This window comes from Aotus nancymaae, unplaced genomic scaffold (genome assembly GCF_030222135.1).
Source record: "Aotus nancymaae isolate 86718 unplaced genomic scaffold, 86718_ANA_hifiasm-v0.15.2.pri h1tg000016l, whole genome shotgun sequence".
In the NCBI taxonomy this organism is placed as follows: domain Eukaryota; kingdom Metazoa; phylum Chordata; class Mammalia; order Primates; family Aotidae; genus Aotus; species Aotus nancymaae.
The window spans coordinates 21071362-21090827 of record NW_026988428.1 but is presented as its reverse complement, the minus strand read 5'-3'; the positions used below and the strand labels follow the sequence as shown (position 1 = coordinate 21090827).

At 35.8% G+C, this 19466-nt stretch overlaps 1 protein-coding gene and 1 pseudogene across 1 annotated transcript in view; one reads left to right on the top strand and one right to left on the bottom strand.

The window, feature by feature from the left end:
• OTOGL (otogelin like) overlaps window positions 1-19466 on the top strand; it is a 404189-nt gene that overhangs the window by 94556 nt on the left and 290167 nt on the right. The gene's annotated exons all lie outside the window — the stretch shown is intronic.
• On the bottom strand, window positions 12937-12990 carry LOC135275516 (U7 small nuclear RNA; annotated as a pseudogene).

Here is a 19466-nt window from a genome sequence, read left to right as displayed (position 1 = left end):
CCTCTAGACCTCAATCATATTCTGCATATTGACATGATCCCCAAATCTTGAAAAGTATTGCTCTTATATGCTGGCCTCTTTATTTTCCTCAAGTCCATCAGTTCTCATCTTTTTATCCCTGTTGATCTTTTCATTATTGTTATTTGTTTAGATCCCACAGTCCATTATTTGCATAACACTCTCACCAATATTCTCAACTCTCTAGTCCTGTTGCCTTAATTTTTTTTTAACTTTATCTGACAAATGTCCAAACTTGGATGAATGCTTCTATATGCCTTCTCTATGCCTACACTTAATAGCCTGGCACTGCCACGGATAGTTTCCCTACATTGGTGCAGATACAGGCAGATTGGTGCCGATTCATGGGGCCTGTTCAGCCTGCCAGTTCTTCCGTGTGTCCCTGGTAAATTCTCTTCTTCTGTCTACAAGAATTGTTTTAAACATTCTACATTCTATTCAAATCTCCAATATTCTTAACTTCTCCTCATTTTCAGCAGATGACTTCAACTCCTACTTCCCGAAGAAAATAGAAGGCATCAGATGGGAACTCCCTCAGCTTCCTGTTAGCAAATCCATACCATTCCATCTGGACTCATGTTATTCTCTTTTCCTTCTATTTTAGTCTAGGGAGTATCCTTCTCATTTAGGCCCACTCCCTTCACCTGTATTTTAGAAAATGTCTGCTCATGCCTTCTCACTACACTATCAACCTTACACTGTCAATTTCTTCTCGCACCCTGCCTCCATTCTATTTATTCAACATACCCTTCTCAATTGGATTATTTCCAATTGCATTGAAACCTTCTCATGCCTCCTTTTCCATCTTAAAAACAACCTTCCTTGTTTTCAAACTTCTTTCTATGTATCTATCTTTCAACTCCTATCTTTCCCATTTCTTTCAATATAAATTTTCTAAAGAGGTCTCATTATTTGGTGAGTCTATTTTCTCACCTCAAACTCCCTCCTCAATCCTCTTTAATTTGGCAGTTGTTCCTGGCACTGCACCAAAACAACTTTGGCTAAGGTCACCAATGACCTCCATGATTTAAGTCCAATGGACATTTTCCAGTATTTTTCTTCTAATCTCCCAGCACTCTTTGTTTTGTTGAGATGTGTTTATTTTGGCTTCAATACACCATGCTATCCAGGTTTTCCTTCATACTTTCTAGCATTTTATTCTCTTTTACTTTGCAGATGGCTGTAAGCTGCTGCTTCTTTCCATTTTATGCTCTGTTATAGGTTAACTTCTCTAGGTAAAATGTTGTTAGGATAGAATTTAGAGTGCAAGATGGTTGTTATGCATCAATACCTATGGAAGGAAGACATAGAGATGAGAAAGGAGTTGCAATTTGATGCAGGCCTAGCAAAATTTTGGCCATTAGTGAGACATTCTGGTTCATGAGTTCATCTCACATTTGAGTAAAGAGGCCAGCCCTTCATATTCCTGCCATGCTCATTCATTAGATATGGTTGTCCCCAGGAAAGAAATGAGGTCCTGTGTGGAGCTTTTCCCAGCTAAGGTATATCCTGAAAGAGCTAAGAAATGGAGGATGTCTGCTGATTTCATTCTCTGTCAATCTGGGCATCAAATCCTTTGTTGAAGGGAGATATGAGTGGTGTATTTCTGTATTTATTACATATTCTGTCTTCTAGATAGTATTTTTGATATCCATGCCTTAATTTTCATCAATTGGCTAATGATTCCCAAATTTATACCTTCAGACCAGACCTCTGAGTTCCTGACCCTAACACTCAACTGCCTATTGAATATTTTTACTTAGGTGTCTCAAAAAGGTTTCAAGGATTTCAAGTTTAACTTGCCTAAATCCCATCCAACAATAAATCTTGTCAGATTTATATCCTAAATATCTGTGAATCCATTCACTTCTCTCCTTCTCTGCTGTTACTCTTTTAGTATATACTAGGCTCCTGCAAAGTCATTCTATTTGATTTTCCTATATCTACTCCTCCTTTCATCCATTTATTATATTGAAGCCAGCAATATTTTCAAATGCAAGTTTGAGTGTATTAATTCCTCTCTATGCCCCACTCCCATCACTTCAGGGACTTCCCATTGCTGTTTTAAATAGAAGCCAAAATTATGAAAATAGCCTTCAGGGGCTCCAATGGTTTGGCTTCTACCTATGTCTCCCCCTACCTTTACTCTACTCTACTCAACATTTTTCCTCAATTCCTACATCCAGTGACATTGATTTTTTTTCCCTCAGTTTTCCTAATGGACTCACAGAGTCTCATAGCACTGTTTTCTCTACTAGAAATATTCTTCTTTCATTCTTCAGCTTGTTAGCTATTACTTCTCCTCCAGTTCTCAGCTCAAGCCTCATTTTTTCAGATAAGCTTCCTAAGTCTCTCATATTAGGTGAGGCTCTTATAGCATTCTGTTTTATTTCTTCATAGCACATAGGTTAGAATGTAAATGTATTCTCATTTATGTGATTATTTGACTAATTTTTGACTTCCCAACTTGTAATCTCTAAGAGTATAGGACACCACTGTCACTTTACAATGTTTCCAGAACTTGGCACATTGCTTTACTAAGAGTAGACCCTTAATACAGTACATGCTTGTTGAATGAATGAAAATCTCCTAACCAGATAACTGATAAGGTTGTTAGCCACCAGCCAATATGCAGTTCTTGGTGCTAAACTTTTTTTCTAGGCTACTTAAAAGGCTCTGGGGAAGAGATTGGTTGAAGTCTGGGTAGTCTGATTCCATACACTAACCTCAGTCAATCTTGTTCTAGTTGCTTTCTCAGAAGGTGCCTATTGGCATAACAGACCTTGGAGAACAAGAGGCTCTTCTCCACTTCAGCCCTCTTGTTTATTTACATTAGAGATTAAATAACATTCAATTTGAATCTTTGGTAGATCTAAGAGAAATAAAACCTACTCACACTGTGCTTCTCTGATTATTATGTGTAATGCCATTATAAGCAAAATCCTTAGTAAGCAAGCCCTATCAAATATGCTGTTAACTCTAACTGAGTAGAGTTGTAGGAAAGTTCCTTAGGAATGTTTACTACAGCTAACTGATGTTGCTCAAAATCTAAACACTTTGTTCATATAAGCTCATGAAGACTAATCGCTTTGCTTTGATTGGAAAATTCTCAAAGTGATTTGCCAACACACAGGAAGTTCACCAATACCAGCCAGGTCTGAGGCTGCAGCTGGGGGCAGCTGTTTAATGCAGCACAATTAAGCCTTTCAACATGCGAATGCAAAGGAACACCTTATTCAACTGGAGCTTCAGGAGAAATTTAGAAAGGCATATGCAATTATGCAAATTGGACAGCTGCCAAGAAAGAGTTGGCCAACATCTTTAATTTTGCAAAAAGGGTCATTATCAATTTTTATATATAAATCTCCATCTGTCCTTGGAGAGATAATGAGTCCCGGGATACAAAGTGAAGAGATGTTTTTCATGGAGAATCAGTAATACATAAACAATAATATTGATGCCAAGATACATACAGCATCTGCTATCACTGCTTAGCACTGCATACAATTAAGCAGTGCTAAGCAGTGGCCAAGGTCTAGAATTTTCATTATGCATGAATTGTTTATTTTGTGTTGTGAATAGCTCCCTAGTATAAGTAGATAGAAGATAAACATCACTTAGCATGTTGTCTCCCAAAAAAATGGTTTGGAAAAAAATCTAGTCAAACATGTATAAACAACCAATGTTTAGAAAATAAATGTTAATAAGTATATAGTTATAATTTTTCTTATTCTCAAAGTGAAATCCTGAATTCAGCTTTCACTAAAAATATTCTTGTAGTTTCTCTTATATTTTTGTTTCTTGGGAAGCTAAGGGAGCAACCAAAAATAGTTTCTTTTTTGTGTCAGGAATAAATCGATTTGTTCAATACAATAATCATTTTATTGGGCACCCACAATGTGCAAGGCAATGTGCTGGGTATTAGGGCTACAGCAGTGAGCAAAACTTAGACACAGTCCTTGCCTTGGCATTTATAATGCAGTGAGTATGACAGGCTATAATCAAGTAATCACACAAACAACTGTAAAGCCACAGCAGTGGAAAGGCATATCAAGGAGAATTACTTAGTGCAGTGCTTTGAAGATAAAAAAATCAATCTAATGGGTAGGTTGATGTGATCAAACAGGTGAGGGAGGGCTTCTCTTAAAATGGGAACTTTGAGCAGGATAGGGGAAAAAAAATTGCCTGGCAAAGATGAGAGCCTATGTGCTATCTCTGTGAAGAGAGGTTGTCTGGCATGTAGGGAGAATTGAAGGAAGGCCAGCAAGGCTGCAGTGGAGAGGGCTCATGGGAGGGTATGACAAGAAAGGGGGTACCAGGGACTGGACCAGTCTGGGCTCTGTGTGTCATGTTAAGGTGTTTGGTCTTTTCCTTCAGAACAACGGAAAACATTAAAGAGTTCTAAGCAGAAGGTACCAAGGTCCAATGTGTATTAACCCCTAAGATCAATGTCAGTTCCATTTAGATTGCCAATATATATTTGCTAAAACATGTATGGAATAACAAACTGAATTCGGGATAGCTGCGTATTTTACTCTGTTATATCTTACATTTGAGATATTTTGAAAATGAAGTTAGATGCCCTCTTCACCACCATTTTGAGAATGATTAATACATTAATCCAATTGAATTTATTGAAATCTTAAAACAGCTTTGCGTTTTAAGTATTGAAACAATCTTGATCACTAAATTATTTGAGAAAGATGAGGACTAATAACGATATCAGTTTAAATGAATAGAGGATGTGAAACCAGAAATAAAGTGATGGGGATGTGTAGATAAGAAAGTGAAAAGTATAAGATTAAGTTTGGGTCTTAAAAAATATAAAAAGTATAAGGTCAGGTCTGAGTATTAAATGAGAATGTTTAATCTGAATGAATGCAAAGGAGCTATTGGAAAGTAAAATGAATGAGAACAAATGATATGCTTTTGAGCTTTTCTTTTTTATCTGTTTTACCAGCTCCACATCTCTTGCCTTTGGACAGAACCCCTTCTACACAGTTAGTCCTTCCCTGTGGTTTGAGTGAGACTGACCCCACCTACCAGCCCAGGAGTGGCCAATCAGAATACCCTATTTTCTGGGCACAGTGATTGACTTAGCGAAGAGTCTGTGATCTGATAAGGCGTCATCGTAGTCATTCTTGTACTGAAGATAGTGAGAAAGATGTGTTCTGCTTTTTGGGGGTGGAGGGGTGGGGTGAGGAATAGCTGTTGTAACAATGGATTAAGATTCAAGTGTACTCCTTTGCCACAGATAAGGAAGGACTTGCCTGAAAAAGAAGCCAATAAAAAAGAAAGCCGAGTCAAGAAATGAAGACAGATTGCCAATGACAAAAGTTAACTTTTTGGAATCAGCTACATATGGAAATTTCCTATTATGTAGCCCAATCAATTTTCTTGTTTGTTTAAGCTGGATTGAGTTGGGTTTCTATCATGTGAAGTTATGAATCCTTTCTTTGCACCAAAGGTGCAAAAAACGTATCTCAGATCAGTCTAACCGTCTGTCTGATCTCTACACCTGGGATCTTAAAAATACTTATAAAAAGTGTTATAAGAATAGCTCAGGCTTGACATGGTGGCTCAGCCCAAATTACAAAGTGCTGTAATCCCAGCACTTTGGGAGGCCGAGGTGGGTGGATCACAGTGTCAGGAGTTCAAGACCAGCCAATACAGTGAAACCCCGTCTCTACTAAAAATACAAAAATTAGCCAGGTGTGGTAGCAGGCATCTGTAGTCCCAGCTACTCTGGAGGCTGAGGCAGAGAATTGCTTGATCCCGGGAGGTGGAGGTTGCTTGATCCCGAGATCTCACCCCTGTACTCCAGCCTGGGTGACAGAGCGAGACTCTGTCCTCCACTCCCCCGAAAAAAGAATAGCTCAGAGATGCAAAGTTCTGCTGGAGATCACATAAGCTTGTAGGTTGGTGCTATGACACAGTCACGGTTCACAGCACAGTTGGGACCTCAAAAATGCTTGACAATATTTATTTATTTGCATACCTATTTTTAATTGACAGAGAAAAATTATGTATATTTATCGTGTACAAAATGTTGTTTTAAAATTTGTACACTAATGCTAATGGTCAATTAAGCTAATTAACATATGCATTACCTTATTTTTTTTTGTAGTGGGAGCACTTAAAATCTACTCCCAGCAATTTTTAAGAATATAATACATTGTTATTAACTATAGTCACCATATTGTACAATATATTTCTTGAGTGTATTCCTCCTATCTGAGGGTTTATTCCTTGACTGGCATCTCCCCAGTCACCTCACCTTTCCCAGCCACTGGCAACCACCATTCCACTCTCTACTTCTCTACTTCTGTAAGTTCAATTTTCTTAGATTCCACATATAAAGGAGATCATGTGGCATTTGTACTTCTTGTGCCTGGCTTATTTCACTTATCATAATATCCTTCAGGTTCATCCGTGCTGTTGAAAATGACAGGATTTCCTTCTCTTTTAAAGCTGAATCGTATTGTATACACATACTACATTTTCTGTATTCATTCATCCATTGATTGATTCATCCTAGCTTGATTCCATATCTTGACCATTATGAACAATGCTGCAAGGAACATGGAGGGCAGACATTGGCAATATGTTTTGTTTTCTTGTTAGGGTCTCTCCCATTCCCTCAGTATTTTTCTATTTTATAAAAATCTCATTATGCCCTCTATCCTGCCAAGTCTGTCTTCACTCTTAGTAGACGATACTGCCTTTTTCTTCCCTGAGAAAACTGAAACCATCTTTTAAGAGTGCCCTGCAACATCCTTTCTACCTGCCTACTGATGGCTCAGCATCTGCACTCATCCTATCTTCTTTTCTTCCAGGCACACAAGAAGACATGTTCTTCTCCCTTCTCAAGACAACTCTATCTTGCATTTTGGTTTTCTTTTCCTTCACCTCCTTGTGGACCTTGCTTTGACAATCTGCTTTTCTTCTGCATTATCAATCTCTTGAAAAATGTCTCGATTTCCTCACTTCTAATTCATACCTTAACTTGCTACAGCTTGACTTCTGCCCCTAACTCAAGTTGATCTGCTCAGCAAAGCTCACCAATGGCTTCTACACTGCCAGATCTTTTTTTCTGATCTTCATTGGCACCTCTTCAGCACTTGACATTGTTAATGGCCTTTGCTTTGAAATGGTCTTCTTCCTTATGTGATTTGCCATGAGCCTTCTCTCTGGTGATCTTTCCACTCTAGCTTTCAGGTTGTTTTATTTTACAGCTCACCAGTGAAACTTATTCTGTCTCATGACTTGCACTAACTAATAATAATAACTCATATTTATTGAATGCTGATGTGCCATGCTCATTGGCTTATGTAATTATAATAACTCTTTGAGGTAGGTGCTATAATTATCTTTGTTTACAAATTGGAAACTTAAGGCTAAGAAAGGTTATTTAATTTACTGAGGGTTTTGCAGCTAGTAAGATATGGAGTCAGGCTGGAATCCAGAGTCTGCTTTGTATGACTTTAAGTAGTGAAAATATGATGTACCAACAGAAAAGTGGACAAATGCTAGATAAAGAACCTGATGAACCTTCACAAAGCAAACACACTTGTATAGCCTGTATGCAGATGGAGGAGCAGAATGTTCTCAGCTCTCTAGAAACCCCCAATATCATCATGGCACTTCACAAAAGAGCAATCAATATTCAGATCCTAACACTGCATTTAACTTGGCCTGTTTTCAACTTTGTATAAATAGGATCATAGAATCATACAGCATATATGTAAGATTAATTCATTCAGCGGTGAAAAGAAAAACTCATTTGTTGTTATTATATTTTAGGCCATCATTGTGTAGATATACCACTATTTATCCATTCTGTTCTTGAGTTGATGTTTGTGTTGTTTCCTGTATTTTTTCTACTGCAAATAGTGCTACGAATATTCTTGTACACATTTTATGATGGACATTGTATGAGTGGAGTTGCTGGGTCATGAGTCATGCCTATATTGGTTTTAGAAGATGCTGCCAAATGATTTTCATAATTGATTTTGTCCTAAGGATTGAATACTTTAGATATTATATACACAGAATAAACACATTATCTCTTCAGTAGAATAGAAAGGTTTCTCTTTTTTATTGATTATATTTCCCACCTGTGCTCTTCATTCAAAGTTTATTTTTATATGTATAGAGGATACTTTTATTCATTTCATATTCAACATTTATTATTATATTGATCAAAATCTTTACTCCTTCATTTACTCCAAAAATAGAATCTTGACTGGAGTAAAATTTTTATCAAGTGTGCTTTATTCTCTTTTTTCTTTATCCAAATGTCATGGGCACATCTGTTAGAAGTCCTTACATTGTTAAGTTGCTCTTTATATGGCTGCCTTTCATTATCTATGCTGAAACATTGTTCATGAACATTGACATGGTAGTCAAAGATGTCATAGTCACATTCTTTTGTTAAAATTTTTTTCCTGGGGTGGGAAGGAGACACACGACTTTGCTTCAATATTGCTACAGCAAGCAATTACTGTTACACAGTGCTCTAATTGTTATTCCTGTTTGGACCAGCTGACTCAAACCCTAGAAAACCATGCATGATAGAATACATACTGCCAACCCAGTGGTTTTCTGTAAAGGAAGCCCATTGTGAGGACTGATTTTCCACTGTACACTTTTGAATAATGTCTCTCTTCATTCTTTGAGAGATTCCTCTATCCCACAGATATGCATAAGTTAAAGTCTTGTATTACCCAGCTGAAATGTTATGTGAACATATGCAAGCAAAAGGTCTCCAAATAATGTCCTCATGTGTTTGGCTGACTTATATTTACTTCTTGATTATATCACTCATATGCTCTAGCTATCTTTTCTACCATCTTATCAACTGGGGATAATACTTACCCTGTCATCCATTCCCACTGTTAATGCTTATCAATGAAGAGAATAAAATAATTTATATTTTGTTCTTCTTCCATGAAATATCATTTTCTAAATATATATAATATTAAACAGTTTATTAGTACATGCTCTGGAAATACACAGATTATGATCTTCAAACCATTAGAAAAAAATCTTTTGTTGAGAATGAATGCTTTAATTTAATATAGGGGCATTGTAGTATAATACAGTGGTGGCTGACATTCAGAGTTCCATAAATTATTTTTCTACAGAAGTAATGTGGAAAATATGACTTGAAGTGAAATCACTTTTCACCTTTTAAAACTGAGCATAATTACTCACATTTACTGTGATCCACAAACTGGTAATAAATAAGAAATCTCATAAATCGATTTTAAATGTGACTGATTAATATTCTTTAAATGTGAAAATACTGGCTCAAGACAGCCAGAACTGGCAAAAAAGCAAGAGTTACGCTTTGACGATGCTTTTTTAGTCTAGTTTGAGTTACTTGTGCCTGATGTTCAATCCCAGCAAGTTTTCTCTTTTCCTTTTGCATGTTGTGACAGGTGTCTAATAATACGTATGTTATGAAGGATGATTAAATAGCAGATAAGAGGAATTTCCTGCTACCATATTGTTCATATCTGCTAAAACTCTAAATGCTCTGTCATTTTTCTTCCCTTTTTCTTTCAATAAGTATTTGAAAATCTTTAATATTTCCCTTCACTATTATATTCAAGCAAACTTGACTGTTTAGAGAGCTTCTTTAGCTTCATTTGGTGAGCAATATTTTTTTCTTTTTATATTTTTATTTTTCTGGAAGGGCAAAATCTGTTGTAAATTGGTAGTTGGTACAGTTAACACCTCACTTGGACATTCATGGAGTCAGACCTGGGTTTAGAGATCCTAGCCCAGTGCTCTTGGTTGCTTGGTTACTAAAATGTATCAGTATTTTAATTGATAAAACAACACCTATTTTAATTGATAAAACAACACGTTTACCGAGCCAGGAACTATTCTAAGCACTTTATTTACACAACTAATTTAATATTCACAAGAATCCCTGTGCTAGGTATGATTATCCCTGATTTACAAACAGAAGATAACTATTATTATTTCAATTTTATGGTTAAAGAATGGAGGTCCAGGGAGGTGAGATTACTTGCCCAAGGAACACAGCTAGTAAATGGCAGAGCCAGGAAATGAACTGGAGTGCACTGAACTATCTCTTAACCAGGTTAGCTTGTGAGAATTAAATAGATAATTCTGTTAAGCACACATCACAACTGTGAATTTACCTAATAAGTGCTCAATAAATGGTGATTATGATCATTTTCATTGAGCCAGCAAGGAAAGAATAAGGCATGTAGGTGAGCATATGAGGTAAGATGTCTATCATATTCATTGCAGATATCCCTCCCATACCTAGAGCAGTGCTTTAAATGGATGAATGCTTGCATGCATGAAGAGCCATCTTAAGGCAGCATTAAATTGGACAAAATTGATAGAAACCCTACATAAGGGTTCAAAGTGCTTTAGGAGTATCATGAATGTCCTGATTCAATTAATGGTTCTTAATGTTTCTAGAGTGACAATAAATTTGAGAAAGAGTTGTAGGATTAGGAGAAATAAAAATAGGCTTTTATTAGTTTTAATTACATAATTACAACTGTTTTATTAGTTGTAATTATGTCTACTAAAAAAAAGGATTAAAAAAGAATAAAAAGAAAGGACAGGAAAAGAAACCCACAATAAGATGTTAAGTAGTTGTAAATTTCTCATAGTCAAAAGAATGAACATTGAGTGGGTTCCTGGATTTTAAAAATGTTGTAAATTTTGTAAATCTGCAGCTATTTCAAATTAATTTTTTTGAATGAATATCAGAAATAATGTTAATGTAAAATTTTTGGTCAATTCATCTTTCTACAAGAAGATTTACTCCATTGAAGTGTATATATTCACACGAATACTTCTAAGAACAATAGTGCTTTATAAAACAGTAATTTTAGCTTAATAGCTGTTTTGTTTTCCTTAGCTAATAATAATCAAATAACTCATTTAATTAAAGAATGCATTTGATTATTAATAGTTCAGGATAACAAGTCAGCTTTTATAGATATATGTAATTCAGCAGGAAAAATTATTGAACAGTTGAAAAATAGATAATTTATTTGTGCTTTTCTTAGTTCATGTATGTTAATTATCTGTAAGTTGTTCATACAGAAAACAAAAAGATAAGACCTCAGCATTAAAATAAGCATAGTCTCCATATTAAATTTCTTAAGAGTCCTTGGGTGGTTAAAACTTTTAATTCTTGAATGTTAGCCTGTAACATTCAACATTGGCTAATGCTACTTTTTTTTTGTTTTTTTGCTGAGGAAATTAGATAATTTCTGTAAAACTGTTTTTTGAATTGCAGCCCAAATTTTATGGTTTTTTTTTTTTTTTTGGTATAAAGAAAGCTTAATTCTAAGCAAAAATAAATAAAGGAAAATATATAACAGTATGGTCATCATCACTTGCTTTTAAATAGTGGAAGAGAACGTTATCAAAAATGAAATTTGCTTAAACAATTATAATTGTTATATACTGATTCTGCTTGACAAATTTCTGCTTTCAGTACGCCTGTAAAGAAAGAGAAAGACAGACATTTTTACTATGTGCTTTATTTATTAGTTTCAACCTTGGCAAAAAAAAAATTACAAATTTGTATGCACATGCAAAAATGCATAAATCAAATTGGTTTATGTGCTGTGAGTACCTTATATGTGTATTTTAAAGTTAGATACAATTAAACTATCAGGAAGAAAAAGATTAGAATTGGTACAACTTAAGTTTTCTTTTTCTTTGAGACAACCACTAGTACTTTATCCTAAAACATAAATAAAAAATTCGAATTCAAGGGTTTTCAGTAAAACAGTTGTTAACCTTCATGTGTTTTTGATTTGTCAGGCACTGTTCTAAGCACTTTCCACATTTTAATTCATTTAATCCTCATCACCACCCTATGGGGTAGTTATTAATTATTCCTACTTTTAAGATGAGAAAATTGATGCACAGAGAGGTTAAGTAGCTTTTCCAAGGTTACACAGCTAGTAAGCAATTAATTACTAATTAATTACAATTAATTACTAAAACATTTGGGAAACCTCTTTGTGCCAGGCCTATCCTAAGCACCAGGGATGCAGAAGTGAATAGAATAGAAGGGAATAAAACATATTGAGGGTTTACAATTTTAGGTAGGGTGGCCTGGAAACTTTCACTGGAAGAGTGACTGGGGTACATAAGGAATTAGTGAAAAAGAAGTTTCTCTGCTATGTGAAATGAAGGAATATTTCTAGGTACAGAGCCCTTTGGTGGAGGGGGAAACTATTTAGTGATAAAGCAGCTTGGGTCAATGATTAAACATAAAATATGAACAGCAACCACAGTGCTGATCCTAGATATTTTCTGCTTGCCTCTCCAATCCCCCATCTGCTGTTCTTTATGCTCCCCTGTGCCCCAGGAGCTTTGGAAGTATGTGCTACTTCAGTGAGCCACGTTGGCCTCTGGCTGCTGGTTTGGCTTGCCAGTGTGAGTCCCAGCAAGAGCTAAAGGGAAGGAGGAGAGAGAGGGCAGGTGTTTATTTCCTTACCACCTCCCTGAGGGAGTCTCCATTGGCTGGTTGGTTCTTTCTACCAAAGGTTGTGACTTTAGTCAGGAGGCTCCCTCCAGAGGACTCTATCTTTTTGTTTCTCATGACTCTTCCCTTTCATCCCCTTCAGGCTTAGAATGGTAAAGACACTGTCCTGTTAGTACTAGGGGTGCAATTTCCCTAGACCCCACCCATTCCCTTGGAAGGAATCCCTTGATTAAGAGACAAATGCCTAATTTGGGTGTGATTTCCATTTCCTAATGTGATCCTGACTGACACAGTTGCCATATTAGCTACATGCCTCCGTGAGTCTTCACTGTAATGATTTTGAATTTACTTGTCACCATAAATTTCTCCAAACCAATGAAAATGTATAAAAGTGTGTATTTATTAGGTATCTTTTTTGGGGGGGCAAAAACTGGAAAGCCTGCTAGACAAATTCTAAAAGAGCTATAACACATTAGGTATCTAATATACTCAGTGCTTACACTTTCCCTCCATTCTTTCCCACTTTTAATTAAACTGTTAATATGATTGACTCTGAAATCCCCTTAAAATTAACTTTGTCTTCAGAGTAGTTTGGGTAACATCCGAGAACACAATGGGTAGACATTGTTGGAGCAAGGAAGTACTCAAATAAGTGGTCATTACAAAAAGAAGCAGTACTTTTACTTCTAGGGAAAAATTTTAGGAAATGTTAGGAAGCTGGAGAAAAATCATTCGTGAAAAGTAAGATTAATGGACTTTTTAAAGGAACAATCAAACATTCTTTTACCTTAAAAACCACAAAGGATAAGATTTTGAGAAAGTCATTTTCAGTATTTGAATAACTTCAGGGGAATTATAGATCATAAGTGCCATATAAATGATAGGGGCAGTATACTTTAGAGGTTAAGCATATGTGCCCTGGAGACAGAATACCTGGATTTGAATGTGTACTCTGCCACTTATTTGTTGGTTGACCTACCTTGGGCAGGCTTATTCTTTATTGTTGTTGTTACTTATTTTATTTTTATTTTTTATTTTATTTATTTTTTATTATTATACTTTAAATTCTGGGGTACATGTGCAGAATGTGCAGGTTTGTTATATAGTACACACGTGCCATGGTGGTTTGCTGCATCCATCACCCCGTCATCTACATTTGGTATTTCTCCTAATGCTATCCCTCTCTTATTCCCTGACCCCCTACTATTCCTCTCCTAACCCCTGACCCCCTGACAGGCCCTGGTGTGTGATGTTCCCCTTGCTGTGTCCATGTGTTCTCATTGTTCAACAGCCACCTATGAGTGAGAACATGTGGCGTTTGGTTTTCTGTTCTTGTGTCAATTTGCTGAGAATACTTATTTCTACAATAGTTCAGTTTCTTCATCTACACAATGGAATTAACTTCCCTGATAAATAAACAAATTAATACATGAAAAACAATTAGAACAGTGCTTGACATATAATAAGCAGTAGAAAAAATAGGTTTAAAAAGACTTTTTAAAATCCAATCCAAATGAAATAATGAAAAAGTATGCAGCTATAGAAATTAGAATGTTTTATAATAGCATTTCAAAAAATGTTCTAAAGACTGCTCAGTTTTGACTATTTTTATTACAGTATTGTTCAAATATCTATAAATATTAAGTTAGGTTTAAACTTCCAATGCTTATGTTTGCTATATGACCATAAAATGAACACAAATGTACAAAACTACAAACCAATAAAATGTAAACTAGGGATATTTATTTAATGTAATATATATGTGGCTGAAAGGAAATTGTTGCTTGTTATGAATACTATTATAGCATAGACTCCATTGGGTTTGATGTACCTATAAAATCTTATAATGGCTCAATTTTACCAGTTTTTAAAAGGTTGGATAATAAGGAAATCTTTGTACAACCTGCCATGATGCCATTTTTGTCTTCACTTGGCCCGGATTCATCATTTCGGTATTCAGTACATTTCCGTTCCTTTCTCATTAGGCAATGACAAAGCGGTACTCCTTGCTGACAGTGTAATCATAAATACATGCATAAAACCAGGCAGAAAATCTGAGTGGTAGTATTTAGTTATAAGATCATTCAAATAAGCCCGAGTCTCTTTTTAAATTATATTATTTTACATGAGTAAACATATGACACTAAAAAAGAATCCTTAGAGAACTTTCAGATCCCTGAAAAACTTCCAAGGAGCAGTTTGAGAAACAATGATCTACAGTATGGAATTTTTCCCTCAGAGACTGTAGATATTCGTTAAACTAACAGTAGTAAAATTTTAATGAAAACATATCTGATGGTCATGAAGACATGAGGCAGGTAAAGAATGAATCTTTAAAGAACAAAAAAATGTGTTAAATGGATTTCTGGGAAACAATGCTATATGGAACATTATTTACCCCTTATAAAGAATGTAATTTTCTAAATCATACTAATTTAAAATTATTTTTATTTATTTTTTATTTTTGTAGGGATGGGTTCTCACTTAGTTGGCCAGACTGGTTTCAAATACTTAGCTTCAAGCAATCCTATTGCCTCAGCCTCCCAAAGAGCTGGGATTACAGGTGAGGGCCACCACACCTGGCCCATAGGAATTACTTTTAACCAATGATGTAATACTGTGATAATTTAAAAATGAGATGAGCCTGGGCACAGTGGCTCACACCTGTAATTCCAGCACTTTGGGAGGCCAAGGTGGGCGGATCACTTGACCCCAGGAGTTTGAGACCAGCCTGGGAAACATGGTGAAACCTTGTCTCTACAAAAAATACAAAAATTCGCTGGGCGTGGTTGCAGGGGCGGGGGCATGCCTTAGTCCCAGCTACTGGGAGGCTGAGGCAGGAAGATCACCTGAGCCTGGGAAGGAGGTTGTAGTGAGCTGAGATCACACCATTGCATTCTAGCCTGGGTGTCAGAGGGAAACTGTCTCAAAACAGTTAAATGAAATAAAATTAAAACACACACACAAAACCCAAAAACCAATAAATAACAATAAAAATGAGATGATAGATATATCACAGCAGCACAAACACTATAATGCTTAAGAATTTAAAAACATATTAAGGTTCTGATTTATCTTGTTCAATTTTGATATACGTTGTTGCATTTCTACAGTAAACCAAGAGTAAACTCAAATTTACTCAGTAAAATGAATCTTTAGCACTATCTTTCAAATACTCAGCAAGATGTTAATGTCTTGATTTTCCATTAAGATAATTGTAGACATTATTCACATAAGTGGGAAAACTGGAAAAATGGAAATTTGATCAGAAAATTAGGCTTTTAATTTTTATTTTAAAAAGTTTATTGCTATATGGACATTACCATTAAGAGAAGTATTTCTGATAACATCTAATAAAAAAGTTCCACATACAGGACAGGTGCAGTGACTCATGCCTGTAATCCCAGCACTTTAGGAGGCTGAGGTCAGAGGATCAGTTGAGCCTGGGAGGTCAAGGCTGCAGTGAGCTGTGGTCACACCACTGCACTCCAGCCTGTGCAATAGAGTGAGAGACCCTGTCTCAAAAAAATAAAGTTTCACATACAACAAAACAAATGAGTAGTAACTTCATTCTTTTTGCTTAGGATTGTCTTGGCTATACAGGCTATTTTTTGGTTGCATATGAAATTTAAAGTAGTTTTTTCTAATTCTGCGAAGAAATTAGATGGGGATAGCACTGACTCTATAAATTACTTCGGGGAGTATGGCCATTTTTATGATATTGATTCTTCCTATCCATGAGCATGGAATGTTTTTCCATTTGTTTGTGTCCTCTCTGATTTCCTTGAGCAGTGGTTTGTAGTTCTCCTTGAAGAGGTCCTTCACATCCCTTGTAAGTTGTATTCTCTTTGTAGCAATTGTGAATGGAAGTTCACTCATGATTTGGTTCTCTATTGTCCATTTGTCTATTATAGGTGTATAGAAATGCTTGTGATTTTTGCACATTGATTTTGTATCCTGAGACTTTGCTAAAGTTGCTTATCAGCTTAAGGAGATTTTGGTCTGAGATGATAGGGTTTTCTAAATATGCAGTCATGTCATCTGTGAACAGACACAATTTGACTTCCTCTCTTCCTATTTTAATACCCTTTATTTCTTTCTTTTGCCTGATTGCCCAACCAGAACTTCCAATACTATGTTGAATAGGAGTGGTGAGATAGGGCATTCTTGTCATGCATTGGTTTTCAAAGTGAATGCTTCCAGTTTTTGCCCATGAGTATGATATTGGCTGTTGGTTTGTCATAAATAGCTCTTACTATTTTGAGATATGTTCCATCAATATCTATTTTATTCAGAGTTTTTAGCATGTGAAGGGGTGTGAATTTAATTGAAGGTATTTTCTACATCTATTGAGATAATCATTTTTTTTTTGTCATTGGTTCTGTTTATGTGATGGATTACATTTATTGAGATACATATATTGAACCAGCCTTGCATCCCAGGGATGAAGCTGACTTGATTGTTGTGGATAAGCTTTTTAATTTGCTGCTGGATTTGGCTTGCCAGGATTATATTGAGGATTTTTGCATTGATATTCATCAGGATATTGGCCTGAAATTTTCTTTTTTTGTTGTGTCTCTGCCAGATTTTGGTATGAGGATGATGCTGGCCTCATAAAATGAGTTAGGGAGGAGTCCCTTTTATTCTATTGTTTGGAATATTTTCAGAAGGATTGGTACCAGCTCCTCTTTGCACCTCTGGTAGAATTTGGCTGTGAATTTGTCTTGTCCTGGGCTTTTTTTGGGTTGGTAGGCTATTAATTACTGTCTCAATTTCAGAACTTGTTATTGGTCTATTTAGGGATTTGACTTCTTCCTGGTTTCATCTTGAGAGGGTGTATGTGTCCAGGAATTCATAAATTTCTTCTAGATTTTCTAGTTTATTTGCATAGAGGTGTTTATAGTATTCTCTGATGGTAGTTTGCATTTCTGTGGGATCAGTGGTGATATTCCCTTTATTGCTATTTATTGTGTCTACTTGATTTTTCTTTCTTTTCTTTGTTAGTGTGGCTAATGGTCTATCTATTTTGTTAATCTTTGCAAAAAACCAGCTCTGGATGGACTGAATTTTTGAACATTTTTTCATGTCTCTATCTTCTTCAGTTCTGCTCTGATCTTAGTTATTTCTTGTCTTCTGCTAGCTATTGAATTTGTTTGCTCTTGTTTCTCTAGTTCTTTTAATTGTGATGTTAGGGTGTTAATATTAGATCTTTCTTGCATTCTCCTGTGGGCATGTAGTGCTATAAATTTTCCTCTAAACACTGCTTTAACTGAGTCCCAGAGATTCTGGTACATCATGTCTTTGTTCTTACTGGTTTCAAAGTACTTATTTATTTGGGTTTTAATTTCATTATTTACCCAGTAGTCATTCAGGAGCAGGTTGTTCAGTTTCCATGTAGTTGTGCAGTTTTGACTGTGTTTGTTAATCCTGAGTTCTAATTTGATTGCACTGTGGTCTGAGAGACTGTTTGTTATGATTTCCATTCTTTTGCATTTGCTGAGGAGTGTTTTATTTCCAATTATGTGGTCAGTTTTGGAATGTATGCTGAGAAGAATGTATATTCTGTTGATTTGGGGTGGAGAGTTCTGTAGATGTCTATTAGGTCCGCTTGATCCAGAGCTGAGTTCAAGTCCTAAACATCCTTGTTAATTTTCTCATCTTTGATCTAATGTTGACAGTGGGGTGTTAAAGTCTCCCACTATTATTGTGTGGGAGTCTAAGTCTCTTTGTAGGTCTCTAAGAACTTTATGAATCTGGGTGCTCCTGTATTGGGTGCATATACATTTAGGATAGTTAGGTCTTCTTGTTGCATTGATCCTTTTATCATTATGTAATGCCCTTCTTTGTCTTTTTTGATCTTTGTTGGTTTAAAGTCCGTTTTATCAGAGACCAAGATTGCAACCCCTGCCTTTTGTTTGCTTTCTATTTCCTTGGTAAATCTTCCTCTATCCCTTTATTTTGAGCCTGTGTGTGTCTTTGTATGTGAGATGGGTCTCCTGAATACAGCACACTGATGGGTCTTGACTCTTTATCCAACTTGCCAGTCTGTGCCTTTTAATTGAATTTTGTGTGGACATATGTGTTCACTTCTCTTGGGTATATTCCTAGGAGTAGAATTGCTGAGTCATATGACAACTAAATTTTGAAGAACTACCAAAGTGTAGAGTGGTTGCAATTTTTTACAATCCCACCAGCAATACATAAAGGTTTCAATTTCTCTGCATTCTTGTCAACACAAATTATTATTTGTCTTTTGATATTAGCCATCCTAGTGGATATGAAGTGACATTTATTTGTGGTCCATCTACTTCTTAACCAACTTGAATCTGGCTTCCATTCTGTAACTCCACCAAAATCAACAATCATTATAATCATCAATGTGGTACATATCTCTAATCTAAAGGATATATTCAGTTCCTACCTAACTTGACCTTTTAGCAACTTTGATACTGTTGATTCTCCTTTCTGTAATATTTTATTTCCACAGTTTCAGAGCCTGAACAAACTCCTGGTTTTCCTCTTTTTTCCTCTGGCTATTTCTGTCTCTTTGCAGTCCATTTTGTTCTATAGGTTAACAAATTGTAGAGTTCCTTAATACTTGCTCCCAGCTTTCTCCTCCTCTCAATCTACATTTTGTTTTAATGCCCATGTCTTACATTACTATTAGAAAGCAGATGGTGCTCAAATTTTCATTTCCAGCTCAGATCAGTCTTCTGTGCTCTAAACATGTTTATCCAATGGAAAATTTGTTATTTCTCAAACACAACTTAAAATTAATCTGTCTAAAAGTAAACACATAACCTCCCTCCTTTCCCACATCAGTATTTTTCTATTTTTCATATTTGGAGTGACACCCTCCTTCATCAGTTAGGCAAGCCAGAAATCTCGACATCCTTCTTGGCTCACTTCTCTTCCCTTACTTTCTATAACCAGTCCTCATCAAGTCTTG